Source organism: Equus asinus, chromosome X (assembly GCF_041296235.1).
Source record: "Equus asinus isolate D_3611 breed Donkey chromosome X, EquAss-T2T_v2, whole genome shotgun sequence".
Taxonomy (NCBI): Eukaryota; Metazoa; Chordata; class Mammalia; order Perissodactyla; family Equidae; genus Equus; species Equus asinus.
The window spans coordinates 68900540-68917626 of NC_091820.1; the positions used below are offsets into that span (position 1 = coordinate 68900540).

Consider the following 17087-nt stretch of genomic DNA (forward strand, 5'->3'; position numbering starts at 1 on the left):
TTCCTGGTTACCAGAGGGGAAGGGGAGTTGGGGGAGGGTGAAATGAGTAAAGATGGTCAATTGTAAGGTGACGGATGGAAACTAGATTTTGGTGGTGAGCATGCTGTAGTGTATACAGAAGTCGAATTACAATGTCGTACCCACGCAACTTATATAATATTATAAACCAATGTTAGCTCAATAAAAATAAAATCTTGAAGTTGCTCATCATGGCTTCCTCATGTGTCAATTGTAGTTAATTTCTCAAACCTCTTCTATCCTTGCCATCCCTACCACTGCTGCCTTACTTTAGGCCCTATCTCTTATCCCATTTATTCATTAGCCTCCTCAAAGGCTTCCCTGTCTCTAGTCTCTTTCCCTTTCAACCCAGCCTCTACATTACTGCCATCGTGATCAAGTCTCAGCAGACCACATTAGACCATTCCCTGGCTTAAAGATGTTTAATGGTTTACTAATGCCTCGAGAATTGAGTCCAAAATCCTTGGCATCACTACTAGATCCTTCAAAACTTAGTTCCAACTTAACTCTCCAGGCTTATCTGTGGACATCACCCTTCTCAGCCGTGTACCCAATGCATCAGCCACAACCACACACTCAACATAGCATTAGCAAACCAAGTGCCTGCATGTCTTTTTGCTTTTATTACTGCTATTCCCTATGCCCAAATGCTATTCCTTCACAAAACTAATGATGGAACTAGTGAGACCAGTGAGAACTACTCAAATCCAATATCACCTTCTCTGTGAAGCCTCCAGCTCTCCAACGTATAACCAGAAAGGCTTATCTCTGTGCTTCCATAGCTCTGCACATAGTAGAGCCTAGCACATAGTAGGTTACATCCTCCTCCACCTCCTCCTCCCCTCCCAAACTGTGGACACAGGGGAACAAGCCCACAGGAGTATCTAGTGCCCTTTCACTGGCAACTAGCAGAGTCCAGTGCCAGCCAGCCACAGCTAGGTTCACTGAAAACCCAGAGAAGGAAGAAGAGACACAGTGAGCCAGGAATGGAGACACTGCTAAGAAAAGGACCGAACTGACGGATCAAAGGATTGAGGACTGCTGAGTCGCTCTCCCATTTTTTCCTACCCTCTACTTCAAAGCAGTCACGGCTCCTAAAATTCAACACTTTCTTTGTCATGGAAAGGCAAATCAAACGCCATTTTCATTATTGGGGGAAAAAATGGAAATTAGAGTGACAGGAAAAAGCTTTAAGCTTTATTGCTGTAGATCACTCTGCTTCCAGCTGTGAAGGTGACTAATATTCTTCAAACCCCCAAGGAGCTGATAGGAATACTTGCCATTTCAAAGTAAAAACAAAAGGCAAACAAACAAAACAAGGAGGAAGAAAAATATAAAAGATTTCTCTTTATTTTCTTTGCAAAAGAGGGTGAATGGTAAAGAAATTGCTCAAGGGGAGAAGGGTGAGGGAGGGAGATATAGTGGAAAAATGCATATGTACATTCAATGACCTTTGCATGTCGTTTTCTAGTTTGTGTGTGAAAGCTACCCTAATTCAAACCCACTGAATCAAACAAGTCAAAATTAGTAATATCTAGAGAGAAGCTGATGCACCATGATTTCTGAAAAGAGCTGTCTCAATCAATCTAGCCTCTGTTTGAGCTCTATGGGAAAAAATCCTCCTTATGCAAGAACTGTCATTTGCAAATGAAGCTCCTGTCACACAGATTTCAGTGACCTAAAGATAAAATGACATTTCTGTTTCAAAACCATAAAAAATCGTGAATTGCTTCCAAGGATTTTTTTCCCGCACTGCCCTTCAAAATAAAGGCTGAACATATTCCTGATGATTCCAAAATAAAAGTCTGTTTTAGTAAACCTGGTACCTTTCACTGTCAGACCTTCCTGGCCACACCTCAACCTTTTACATATATCCCACTGGGCCCTCACAGTGACTCTTCAAGGGAGGTTGTGCACTAGACCCATTTTATGGTTCCGGAAAACAACATAAGTGACATAAGTAATCAGTGACAATCATGACTCTTGACCATCAAGCCCAGTAATTGTTTCCCAACCCTACAACTTATGTTAGTGAAAGACCACAGGCTTTGCAGTCAAATGAAGCTGGGTTTAAATCCTGGTTCTTCCTCTTAATAGATATGTGACATTGGACAAGTTATTTCAGTTCTCTGAGTTTGTTTCCTCATCTGTTAAAGGAGGGAAATTATACTTCTTTTAGAGAAATGTAGTAAGAATTAAATAAGTTAATATTTGTCAAGTACCTAACACAGTACTGAGCAAATATTCAGTAAATGATAGCTATTATTATTACATCACATCGTCTCTAATAGCATACAGCATGTCTTGAATACTTGATTAGGTTAAGCAAATGAAAATTACTTTCACTCATAAATGAGTGCCACAGACATCATGAAATCTGTTTTTAACATGGGAGAACACAGAAAGGAGAAAACTAGGATAACCCTTGATTGTTTGATATTTCATATACATTTTTCTCACCCTTACAGGAGCGCACTGTTTTCTTTCTTTTATCTAAATAATAGAAGGTAAAAATAAAAATTTTCTTCTAAGTGAGGCTACATTTTCTTTTATTTTCCTATCCATTTATGGTAGTCTTAAATCTAAAACCTTTCAAAAACTTATCTTTGAGCTACCTTATTCACACATGTGCGAGCATTCCAATATAAGAGAAAGAGACATGTTATTTTACTTTTTTCCTTAAAGAAAACATAAACACACCTCAATTTCTAAGAAGTAAAAGCCACTAAAAAGAAACTTCACAGTAAGAGAAGCTGTTGAATCACTACTGGTTTCTTTTTTTAGGAGCTAATAACCACTGAACATCTACACACAGTATTTTTGTCCTTTCATTACAGAAGCAAGCCATAGACCTAAATTTTTCACTTATCTCCACATACGTAGAGTTAATTTCTAGAGCAGAAAAATATCACCCAATCGATTTGGGAGACAACTGCAGATGCAGTTTCTGAGCTGACTCAATGACGTAGAGCGTTACACATGAAGCCATAAAAAATTTGCCTCTAATAAGAAATCAAGTAACTCTTTCTATAAAAGGAAAATGCTGCTAGCTCTCAAAGATCTTCATAGTTTCACATTCATGGTGAGAAGCCCAGAAGAGGTTATTGTTACCACTCCCATTCATGCCCCTCTCCCACCACCAAATCTAAACAATGCCCCTATTACTCTCTTATAGCACTACCCTTGTTTCCTTCATAAGCACAATGTATAATACAAAATTTAAACATTTTTGGGTGTTTTGTTTGTTTGTTTTGAGGAAGATTAGCCCAGAGCTAACTGCTGCCAATCCTCCTCTTTTTGCTGAGGAAGACTGGCCCTGAACTAACATCTGTGCCCATCTTCCTCTACTTTATACGTGGGACGCCCACCACAGTATGGCTGTTGCCAAGTGGTGCCATGTCTGCACCTGGGATCCGAACCAGCGAACCCCGGGCCGCTGAAGCAGAACGTGCACAATTAACCGCTGTGCCACCGGGCCAGCTCCTAAACATGTTTAATGTCTATATCCCCCTACTAGGGTTCAAGGTCATCATGAGGGCAGGTGTCATGGTCTATTTTGTTCACCTCTCGATACTCAGGGACTAGCAAAGCCCATGATCTCATTTGGTTTTACAACTGGTTTCTAATTAACGTATATATCTCCTGAGAAGTGACCATTCTTAACAAACTTCTGTCTCTCTCACCTCGGTGCCAAAACATAGTGATGAACAACTACAAAGAGAAAAAGGGGATGTCAAAACAACGTCAAGTCAACGGTAGAGAAACAGTGATCCCAGAAAGCACGCTTTGAAATGGTCAGCCATAGCTCTACCACTCTCAAGAAACAGGGTGAATATTCCTAACACAATCCTATATGATCTCATTTAGTTTTGATCAACTATTTATCTGTCAAAAAAAATTAGTTTTTATTGTTTGTTCACTATTAGTACCACAACATAATATTACTAAATAATATTCTTAAATGAGAAAAGAATGAGCAAATACATAGAAGTGATGATGAGACACTATTATGGCATATTTTCACCTCATCTATTCATTTTATCCTTTCACTTAAGCACTCATTCTTCTCTCATGAAACTATCTGTAAGTCTTCCAGATAGAATTAACCACACTAACAGTGGTCTCTTGAGAGTAGTATGTGGGAGGAATGACATGCATATTTTTCACGTATATATGTATATGTGCATGTAATATATAGACTTATATTGCATAAATTTTTAAGACAAGCGTATGTATATTTTTATGATTAGGGGAAAAAGATCTTTTCAAACAAACAAACGAGAATAAAACACAACTCCAGAGACAAAATAATTGTTTACTTCTCTTTATCACAATTCCTAAGTAGAAAAGAAATTTCATTTGTCAGACCAAAGAGAAATCTAGCCCAGAAACTGATAGACATGTGATATAGTGACATCAGTTCTTAACCCTACAAGATAATACTACTTAGATTAATATGCTTCTTTGGTCAAATTAGTAAAGTATAGCTATGTTTTCAACTTCTAGGAATAAGAACATGGTTATCATAAAAGAGTAAAACATCAACAGTTGTATTTATGATATTCATTTGGGCCCATATCATAGATCCACTAAAAACGTAACATAATGCGATTCAAGGACCTCAAACATTGAATACTCTTTTTAAAAGAAAACATGAATTTAAATAAAGGCAGTGAGGTAACATCATTACTTTCAATTTATTTAGTTTATTTCTCTCTGTCTGAAGCAATTGTAGCAGTGAAGACTGATAGGAGACAAAATAAAACCAAACAATCGCATATATGATTAGCAGAAAAGACTGACCGAGGCTGTGGAGACAAACACATATCAGTAAAAGTAGATTCTGTTCAGTATAAACTTTTGGTCTTGTTGCACCTCCCTTTAGCAACTTCAAGTCTAAAGTAAATGCCAATCTCTATAGTTTGAATTGCAAATTGGTTTTCTAAATCACAACATCTATTCTTAAAATTTCACATGTCAACAGCTCATTAATATCTACAGTAAATGCGGTTCTCTGAAAAGAACCACAGATTTTACATTTATTGAGACAGATAGCTGGCACACAAAAATAGAGCTCCTTTAATTACAATTTGGCAGAAGTTAACTTTCGTTTAAAATCTGTCTACAGAAATTTATGACAACAGAGCAATGAAGTGACTATTTTGAGTAAGATTAGCTACTGTTAATAGTGATGATGCTCGGATAGCATTTATAAGTCAACAAAGGTTGTACTTAGTATTTTATAATGGGCCACTTCAGAGCCATCAACGTCCACCACTTAAATGGTATATAAATGCAAATAGTGGCAGAAAAGTAAAGTACTAAGTTCATCTTCACAAAGTCATAAATATAATACATACACATAAAAAAATCAAAGTGCATTTTTGCCTGCTGTTATTCTCATAGCTTTGGCCTTATTTAATATTTAATGTTCTAATGTAAAAAAGACTTTCATTGAAATAAGAAAAATAACACCAGTCAATTTGTCAGGAGGAAATTATCAGTTCAGGTCACTATTCTACTGCCTAACTACATAAATCTTCTAGGAAAAAAAGTGAATTTTACCTAATTCTTCACCATTACATTTAGTTATTGAGGCACAGGAGTTATACAAACTCAAAAGGTCAAACTGACTTTGTGACAATTTAAATTCAAGAAAAAGATCATATGATCATTTTACAAATATACAAACATGGTAAAAATTGCAGACCTTTTTCCCCAAAGTATTAGACATCTATAAAAAAATCCATATGCATACAGATGACCACATTTTGTTTAGAAATTGGAAATAACTTAAAATACTGCAGTACAGAAGTGGTTAAATTGTAGTGTGTTTGCTGGAAAAAAATATACGGACCATTACAATTAACTGTAAAACAATATTTTTGACACGTCAAAATGTTTTTTCTTTTTTAAAGTATATCTTCTATAAGAAATCTTACGAACCCACAGCAGTGACTACTACCTGTCCACCAAAATCTCCCCTTCTCCCCCAGCTGGGAGTAGACATGTGGCCATTGAGCTAGGAACGGGTTTCACGCCTCCATGAACTATACAACTATACAAATGTATGCGGATATGTGACCAAGGTTTTGTCTAGGAAATAGGAGCAGAAGTGATACACGCCACTCTAGGCCCAGGCCATAAAAGGACAAGGGTCTATCACACTCTGTCTGCTTGGAAGATGGAAGCTGGGCAAATCTGTGACCCAGTTTAGACCATGCAAACAAGGAATACTTTAGGGGAGGGTACAGAAACCAGAAAGGAGGAGTCTGAGTCCTTATGGAACAGAGCCATCACCCTATTAGCACTGGACACTTCGCATTTATTTTAATTATAAACTATTTAAATTATAAACATTTAAATATAGATGTGTATGTATGAATGGCTTAATATACATAAATATACTAACTAGCTCTGTCCACTGAGGGCCCCTAGAGGCAGTAACACCCCAGTAGGAATGAGCACACGTAATACTCAGAACTTGGTTTCTAAATATTATTATCAAATACATGGAGAGAGGGCTCCTGGATAAGTGGTTGATTCTAGGGCTAGAGCAGTGAAAACACAAGATGAGCCTGGAGCATCTTGCAGTGTCAAAAAGGAAGGAAGTGCTCAAATAAGGACTGGACATTTCACAAAGACATAGAAACTGCCTGGAAGGAACTCACGATGACCAAAGCTGGAACAATCTGAGCAATAAAATAAACAATGGTAGTATTAGATTATAATCCACAGAATAAAATAAATATCCATGAACCCATACAGATATAAATAATTGAATAAATAAGTGGGGGAGAAGAGATAGCTCTTTACAAAAGAATTACAACAAATAAATGAAGATGGGAAGAGGAAAATAGAAAATAACAATTAGGCAAACATCAATGCACATTGGGGGAGATACTTTGAGACAATTAACAACTAAATGCAATGGGATCCTGGAAGAGAAAACAATTATTAAAAATACTAGTGAAGTTCAAATTAAGTCTGTAGTTTAGTGGTTAGTATTCCACCAATTAATTTCTGAGTTTTGATCATTGTACTGTGGCTACATAAGATAATAGCATTAGGGGAAACTGAATAAAGCATACACAGAAATTCTCTGTACTAATTTTGCAACTTCATCATAAGTCTAAAATCTGTTCTAAAAATTTTAATGTTTTAATTTAATGCATTTAATGCATTATAATGTTTATAAAATTTACAAACCAAGCAGATGCTCCACTGTTTATCCTTTGGCTTCATATTCCACCACCACCCAACTAAGTGCTAGAATACCACTACAGTTTGAGAAGCATGGTTCTAACCTATTCAACAGTACAGCTTAATTGAGAAATACGCAAAAATACAAGGTAATGATTTTCTACTGTGTCTACAAATTAGAATTAGTTGGAGTAATTCAAATCACCATCAATAACAAAGTTAGTGTGATATATTTCAGAGAATGGTGGAATAGGAATAAGACCTGAGTTTTGGTCCCAGTCATCTGCTCTTTTGACCCTGGGCAAACCTGAACTTTCTCATCAACAGATGACTCCCTTCTAAACTACCATCTGTGGATCAGCAAGGACCAATGCTGCATTCAGCATGTATGAAGCAAGTCTAAATTCTCATCACCAGAACAGTGGCTTGGCACATAGCGATATTCTTAACATTTATATATTTATCAAATATTTATGTAGAGACTGCTATACTCCAGGCCTCTTAGGTACTGGGGACATAAAGATAACCTAAGACATGATCCAAGAGTCTAATAGGGCCAACAGATCTATAAACAATAACAATACTGTGTGAAAAATGTTACATTACAAAAATGTACAGAATACTTGAAAGTACAGAGAAACAGAAAAATTGATACTACTGGGAGTATCAAGGAAGATGTCACTAGAAGCAGTATTTTAGCTATGTCCTGGAGGAGGAGTAAGAACTGTTCACATAGAATAGGGGCAAGCATAAAAAAAGGCATAAAGATATGAGAGAATATTGTATATTCAGAGAGGGTACATGGTGGGATGCTGCTGAAGCACGTGTAGGTGGAAGGGGAAATTTCTCTGAGAATTTATAACTGCAAACCTGAACCACAGGTGATTATGGTGCTCTACTGTATACTACTTGCATAAACCAGGAACCCTCATGCCTAGAAATTAACATAAAAATTGCTTTGGGCCAGTGTAGTAGACAGAACAATGGTTCCCCAAAGATGTCCACATTCTAATCCCCAAAATGTATGAATATGTTATCTTACATGGCAAAGAAACTTTAATAATGTGAATAAATTAAGGATCCTGAGATGGGAAGAACATCCTAGATTACCCAGGTAAGCCCAATGCAAACACAAGCTTCCTTATAGGAGGGAGACAAAAAGGTCAAAGGCAGATAAATGAGATGGTATGACAGAGGTTGAAGTGATGCACCTGAAGATGGAAGAAGGGGCCATGAGGAAGGAATACAAGTGGCCTCTGGAAGCTGGGAAAGAAAAGAAAACAGAGTCCCCCCCAGAACCTCCAAAAAGGAATGTAGCACTGTCAGCCTACACCTTGATTTCAGCCCTATGAGATTCATTTCGTACTTCTGACCTGCAGAACTATAAAAGAATAAATTTGTGTTGCTTTAAACTACTACATTTGCGGTAATTTGTCACAGCAGCAATAGGAAACTAACATAGTCAGTAATAGCACTGGGTGACCAAACAACAGGAAACACAAAACCACTTAGTAGGACCATACTCCCTCAACAAGGTCACACAGGATTCTCAGAGATAAAGAAAAATTTGAAATTAAACATTTTAGGGGGAAAAAAAGGAAAAAATACTGACCCTAAAGCTGGAAAGAAAGTAACAAACAGCAGTATTAAATCTCCAAGAACTTCACATAATAGAATTATGTGATAAATAGTTTACATGTTTAAAAAAAATGAAATAATGAATTGAAACACAAGGAAAGGACATGAAAGCTTTAAAACATAACCAAACAGAACATCTAGAAATGAAATTCACTGAAAAAAACAAAAATGACGGGTTAAACAGAAAATTAGACACATCGCAAGACAGGATTAATAAACTAAAAAAGAGGTCTGCAAACATTTTCTATAAAGGGCCAGACAGTGAATTTTTTGGCTTTGTAGGCCACGTGGTTTTTGTTGCAGCTACTTAATTCTGTCTTTGTAGTGTGAAAGCAGCCATAGTCAATATGTAAACATGTCTATGTATAAATATACAAGTGTCAACGAAAATAATCCATAACCAATCTATAAATGAAAATTTGGGTGAGTTTATTCTGAGCTTAAATCTTAGGATTATAACCCAGGAGAGTCTTTCCACAAAGTAAAAGAGCACTCCAAAGAGGTGGGGGTACACAGGGTGGTTATATACCCTCAAAGAGTATGCTTCACATATGATTGAAATGTCCCTTTTACAATAGTCACGAGGCTGCTCTGTCAGCACAGCGATTGATGGAAACGGCAGATAGGCCTGCTGTCTCAGTGAACCCCACAGGGTGGCAGGTCCATTGCCTCAAGCTGGGCAGTGACATATGAGTGCTGCAATCAGTTCCCAGCCTAAAGAAAGATGTTTAATCTTTAAGGAGATGCCAACGTTGGGAAGGGGAGAGAAGTTGCACCTTTATCTCAAGGGCCTTTGCTCTTACCATAGGGAATCTCTAAAGCAGATATACAATGCATGCTCAACGGCCTCAGTCAGGCCCTTTTGGAAAGACAAGGTCAGGCCGAATTAGGTTTACACAAAATGGCTTCCTCATATACTCCAATATATCCTATTACTTGCCATTTTTATTTGTCATAAGCATGGTTCTAATAAGACTTTATTTACAAAAATAAATAGCTGACCTGTGGGCCATAGCTTGGAATCCCAGAACTAGAAGATAAAGCTGAGGAAACTACCCAGAATGCAGTATCAAAGGTAAAAAGATGAAAAATAAGAAAGAGACATTAACAAGCATAAAAGATAGAATGAGAAAGTCCAAAATATAAGAGAATTTCCAAAAGAAACACTAAGAAAGAGGTAATGTTTAAAGAAACAGTTCAGAATTATCCCACCAATAAAAGGCATAAATCATTTGATTTCAAGAAGTAAAACAAGTTCTGAACAGGATAAAAAGAAATAAAATCCACACCTAGACAGATAAGAGTAAGACTATAACTATAAAGAAAAACAGGAGAATATTAAAGCAATCAGAAAAGAGAATTCATCTACAAAAGAATGACATTTCTCAACAGTAACAAAACAAGTCAGAGAAAGAAGTGCTGAAAGAAAATCACTCTCAACGTGCAATCACAGAACCAACTAAACTAAAATTTGAGATTGAGAGTGAAATAAAGGCATCAAAAGACAAAGACAGAGCTCACCACTAACAGATTTAGGTTGAAATGCAGGAAGCAGGATATTGGCCCCAGAATGAAGAGTAAGCAAAGAAACTGGTAAAGATGTAGGGAAATCTAGATAAGCACTGACTGAAAAAAAATAAAGTAATAACAACAATAACCAAAAGGGGTATAAGATCAAAGTATCACCAAAATGCTACATAATAACAAACATGAGAGGGGTGGCCCTTGTATTGCTTGCCAAGAGTAAATACTTTGATTAGTTTTGGAATTTAATTTGAATATATATATGAAAACTTTAAGGTTCTAAAACTGTTTAAGGTTCTATTCTAAAATAAATAGAAATTTCATTTATAACTCCAAACTAGTTGTGGGGAGGGAAAAAGGGTATAAACATACCTCTGTCTATTCAATAAAAGGTAGAAAGGTGAGAGAAAAAAGCCAAGAAAAGGCAGGGTACAGAGAAAGCACGTAAGATGGTAGAAATATATCCAAATATTAGTGAATCACAGTAAATGTAAATGGACCAAATTCATTTAAAAGACAGATTGACAAATTGAATTAAGTCAATAAAATCTACTTACATGCTATTTGCAAGAGGCACATCTATAACAAAGAGGTACAAAAAGATTAAAAGTAAAAGGGCAGAAAAGATACATTTGGGGAAAAACAAAGAAATCTGATATCACTATGTAATATCATACAAAACAGAATTTAAGGCAAAAAACCATTCTCAGGAAAAACAGAAGGCAAGTACATAAGGATATAATTCTAAATCTATATGTCTCTGAATATACACTCAGAATACATAAAGCAAAAATTAAAAGAATTAGGCATAAAAACAGACACACAGATCAACAGAACAGAACTGAGAGCCAAGAAATGAACCCACATGTAAATGGACAATTAATTTATGACCAAGGAACCAAGAACATACAATAGGGAAAAGACAGTCTCTTCAATAAATTGTGCTGGGAAAACTGGACAACCCCATGCAAAAGAATGAAACTAGACCACTATCTTACAACATATACAAAAATTAACTCAAAATGGATTAAAGACTTGAATGTGAGACCTGAAACCATAAAATTTCTAGAAGAAAGGATAGGCAATATGCTCCTTGACATCAATCTTAGCAATGTTTTTTTCTGGATGTGATTTCAAGAGCAAGGGAAACAAAAGCAAAAATAAACAAATGTGACAACATCAAACTAAACAGCTTCTGCACAGCAAAGGAAACCAATAAAAAAAACGGCAACCTACTAAATGGGAAAAGATATTTGCAAATCTTATATCCAATAAGGGGCTAATATCCAAAATATATAAGGAACTAATACAAGAACAAAACAAACAACCTGATTAAAAATGGGCAGAGGCTCTGAATAGATGTTTTTCCAAAGACACACAGATGGCTAAGAGGCACATGGAAAAATGTTCAACATCACTAATTACCAAGGAAATACAAATCAAAACCACAATGAGCTATGACCTCACATCTGTTAGAATGGTTATTATCAAAAAGACAAAAAGTAACAAGTGTTAGAGAGGATGTGGAGAAAAGGGAACCCTCGTACACCACTGGTGGGAATGTAAACTTTAACTATGGAAATAGATCAAATTTGTTAATTTTGCTATTCAGAATTTCTAGTATTTGATCAATTTATTAATTGTGGAGATGTATATTAAAATTTTCCTGCTGATTGTGGAATTTTTATTTTTCTTTATAATTCTGTTCACTTTTTTATTGCGGTAAAACTGGTGTACCACTATTTCAGGTTTGCAACATTACAATTCGATATTTGTATACACTACATAGTGATCACCACTGTAAGTCTAATTACCATCCATCCATCCAACTGATCCCCTTCATCCATTTCGCTCTCCCCCAACTCTCCTTCTCTGGTAACCACCAATCTATTTTCTGTGACTATGAGTTTGTTTTTGTTTTGTTTGTTCATTTGTTTTCTTTTTTAGATTTCACATATAAGTGAAATCATACAGTATTTGTCTTTCTCTGACTTTCACTTAGTATAATACCCTCAAAGGTCCATCCGTGTCACACATAGCAAGATTTCATCTTTTTCATGGCTGAGTAGTATTCCACAGTGTGTGTGTGTCTGTGTGTGTGTGTGCGTGTATATAAATACCATATCTTCTTTATCTGTTCATCTATCAACAGGTGCTTAGATTGCTTCCAAGTCTTGGCTATGAATGCAATGAACATCGGGGTACATATATCTTTTCAAATTAGTGTTTTCAAGTTCTTTGGATAAATACTTAGAAGTGGAATAGCTGGATGATAGTTAGTTCTATTTTTAATTTTTTGAAGAATCTCCATACTGAAAAATATTGCTTTTAAGCCACATGGAGTCATATAGCTCCAAACCATCAAGCAATTCTGAAAAATACCAAATAATTGATATCATGCAGAGCTCATTATCTGACAGTAATGTAATTAAATTAGAAACCAATTACCAAAAAAACCATAAAGTTAAAAAATATATTTGTTTAGAAAGTATAAAGAACTCTCAAAACTTAATAGCAAAACAAACAATCCAATTAGAAAATAGGCTAAAGACATGAAGACATTTTATCAAAGAGGAGATACAGATAGCAAATAAGCACACGAAAAATGTTCAACATCATTAGACATTAAGGAATTGTGAATTAAAATCACAATGAGATATCACTGCACAACAATCAGGATCCCCCCACCCCCCCCCAAAACTCTGACAATACCAAATACTGGTCACGATGTAGAGAAACTGGATCACTTGAACATTGCTACCGGGAATGTAAAACGGTATAGGCACTCTGGAAAATACTTTGCAGTTTTTTAAAAACCTAAGCATGCCATTACCACATGACCCAGTAATTGTACTCCAGAGCATATCCCAGAAAAATAAAAACTTAAGTTCACACACACACACAAACCTATAGACGAATGTTCACACAGCAATTTTATCTGTAATAGCCGAGAACTGGAATTGGCCCAGATGCCCTTCAAGTGAATGGTTAAACAAACTATGACACATATGTAATGTGGAATACTATTCAGCAATAAAAAGGAGCAAACTATTGATGCATGCAGCAACCTTGATGAACCTCCAAGGGCATTTTGCTGAGTGAAAAAAGCCAATGACAAAAAGCTGCATACTGTACAGTTTCATACTGAAAATGACAAAATTATAGAGCTAAAAAACAAATCAGTAGTTGCCAGGGTTACAAATAGGGGAGGCAGGGGAGGGAGGTGGGTATGGATATAAAAAGGCGACACAAGGGATCTTTGGTGTTGGAACTGCTCAGTATCTTGTCACTTTTTCTACACTGAATCTAACGTGCACAGGATAAAAACTTACATATTTTTCTGAAACTTCTTCTTCTGAACAGCATATTGTAGGACATATAAAAGGTTAACAGTAGCTGCTTCCAGGAGTTGAGACTCAGGGTAGAGAGGGAAAGCGGGGTGCAGGCAAGAAAAGAGAGGAGGCACGCTAGAATGTTTTTACTTCCTCATTTGCATGTTTTGTCACGAGTGTTTGGAATTATAAATTCAATAAGATATTGAAATAAAAAATGTATCTGAAAATTTAAAAACATACCTCTAAATAACTAATGGATCAAAGAAGAAATCATAATGGCTATTAGAAAATACTTAATACTCATGAAAGTCAGCTAATGCGATCCCAAGAAGGAACCAGAATCACAAATAAACAGAAAAGCTTAAATATAAAGAAATAAGAATTTAATTCAAGACGCTAGAAAAAGAACAAGAGTGATTTCAAGCCAAAGAAAGCAGAAGGAAGGAAATAATAAAGATAAACATAAATATTAATTAGATAGAAAACAAAGATACCACAGAAGGAAACGACGAAGCAAAAGCTGGTTCTTTGAAAAGACTAATGATATAGATAAATCTCTGGCAAAAGAGATCAAGGAGAAAGAATAAAAAAGGCACAAAAAATATTAAGAATAAAAAATGAGTCCATAATTAGAGCTATATAGCAGAGCATTGCAAGCAAGGGAGAGAGGCATATGTGATGCAGTTAGAAAGGATGAACTGGCTAAATACTGGGAGCAGTACTGAAAACAGAGAGACTAATTAATTAGGAGATTTTTGGAGTAGTTCAATGGTAAACGATGGTGGAATGAACCAGAAGAAAGAGTGGAGACAGAGAAAACTAGTTAGATTTGAGTTATGTCTTGGAAGTAGAGCTGACAGGATATGCTGAAGGACTGAATATGCGTTTGAGGGAAAGACATAAAGACAATAAAGATAAGGATTAAGGATAAAATCAACACTCCCTACTGCAGCATCTAGGCCTTACCAATATGGCTCCCATCACCTCTAGTTTCAACTCTCACTAATCCAACTCACTGAGCCAATCTCTCAGTCATAAAATTCTCCCCATTTACCTAGCGTGTCATGCCCTTTCAATCTGTTTCCTCTCTCTGGAATGCTGTAACTCCTCATAAACCCTTACTCATCTTTCAAGGCTAAGCTGAAATATCATCTCTGTGATACTTTCCACTAATCTCCCAGGCACGATTAGTCGCTCTTTTCTCTGGCTTCACTGTTTGAATCTAGGTAGTAACAGCAGCAGCAGTATTACTTGAAGTTAACATTTACTGAGGGTTTACAGATTATTTTATTTAATCCTACTAACAATCTCATACATTAAGTACTATTATTATGCCCTTTATATCAAGAAACTGAGGTATAGAAAGATTCCATAACTTGTCAAAGGTTACATGCCTAGTAAGTGGAGAAATCAGGATTTGAACCCAGGCATCCTGGCTTAAAAGCCCATACACGACTTCGCAGTGGAGCTAGAGCATGGGGAGTTGGTAGGAATGTGAAATGGTACAGCTGCTGCGGAAAATAGTATGGCAGTGCCTCAAAAAATTAAAAATAGAATTACCATATGATCTAGCAATCCCAATTCTGGGTATATATCCAAAAGAATTGAAAGCAGGATCTCGAGGATATATTTGCACATCCACGTTCACAGCAGCATTATTCACTACAGTCAAGAGGTGGAAGCACCCAAATGTTTATCAACAGATGAATGGATGTGGTATACACAGACAATGGAATATTATTCAGTCTGAAAAAGGAAGGAAATTCTGACACATGATACAAAATAGATGCAACTTGAGGACATTATGCTGAGTGAAACAGGACAATCACACAAAGACAAATATTGCATGATTCTAATTATATTAGGTTTTCAGAGCAATCAAATTCATGGAGACAGAAAGTAGAATGGTGGTTGCCAGGGCCTGGAGGCAAAAGGAATAGGGAATTATTGTTTAATGGGTAGAGAATTTCAGTTCTGCAAGATCAAGAGTTCTGGAGATCTGTTGCACAACACCACGAATATACTTAACACTCCTGAACTCTATGCTTAAAAATGGTTAAAATGGCAAATTTTATGTTATGTGCCTTTTACCACTATTCACAAGTTATTTTTAATAAAAGCATGGGAAGATATGTCCACGGAACAGAGATAATATGGTCCTAGTGTACATGTAAAACAGAAATGAAAGACAGGGCTGAGGAAGACTGAATCTATGAAGAGCTTTAAATGCTAAAATGAATAAAAATGAGAAAATATTTAAACCTGGCCCAAAGCAGGAAAACATCCTATAAATCAATACCTAGATGCATCTAAACTCTCAAAAGCCACCAAGGCTGAAGATCTAAAACAGAAGAAAAAAGTTTTGTCACTTTGAAATACTATTTCCATTAAGCTGTAAGTTCTTAAGGCACCCACATTATCAAGCCTTTCTACTTGATTCACTATTTATCAAAATAAGATTTAGCTTCTTATATTCCAAATCAAAATTTATTTTTGAATATCAGTAAACCTTCTGTGATTTCTAAAATACTCTTCATTCTGGGAAGACCTCAGGTTTTAGAATAAGAAAACACAAAATAAATTCGAATTTAAAGTTAGACATGCACTAGCTGGGTAAAGTTAGAAAAATTACCCACAGTCACCATTTGTTAGATTGGGGTAACACCACCTACCTCACTGGGCTGCAATGGGAATTAAATTACAGAACGTGTAAAGAAGACTGATATGATGAGTAACACATAGGGCGAGCACAACAAATCACTTTATTTTCAATTTTAGGTTAATTAGTGTTAGGGAAAATAAATTGGAATTAATGTTTTTATTAAGCCTCTTACAGCAAACTGGCCCAGTACCTGGGCTTTCAAGGTGGCAGATTTTTCAGCAGGTGAATCAACAATATGTCAAAAAAACTAAATTAAGACATTAACACACAAGCAGTTACGCATACAATAGTAAAAAAAATATTCCAAGGGCAGAACTTATTTGAAAACTAAAACTAATTTGATTTAGAAATTTCATCCAATAACTGAGGAGTTAATGTGCTTTCAAAATAAATTTAGAAAGGGTTAAATGTAAATGAACTAACACTACTTTTTGAATTCCTACATATTTACAACAGGATAATAATATATTAGAAGGCACTACAAATAATAATGAATCTAGTTATTCTTTCTATTCTGGCATTCTGAGAAACAATGTGGTTAACATCTAACAGAAAATATGAAGTCCATTTCTTGTTTCTTTTTCACTCCTATTTAATGAACAATTCAAGTGCCAAGATACAATGATCAAAACCATTAGACAGGTGGCAAGTTAGGGGTATGTTTCCGGAGGAAGCAGGAATGGCGAGATTTAAGCTCAGCTTTATTG

The 17087-nt window shown here is 35.9% G+C and overlaps 1 protein-coding gene across 2 annotated transcripts in view; it reads right to left on the minus strand.

Annotated features, from left to right (window-relative positions):
- The window catches only part of CHM (CHM Rab escort protein), a 155358-nt gene that overhangs the window by 117062 nt on the left and 21209 nt on the right, over window positions 1–17087 (minus strand). The gene's annotated exons all lie outside the window — the stretch shown is intronic.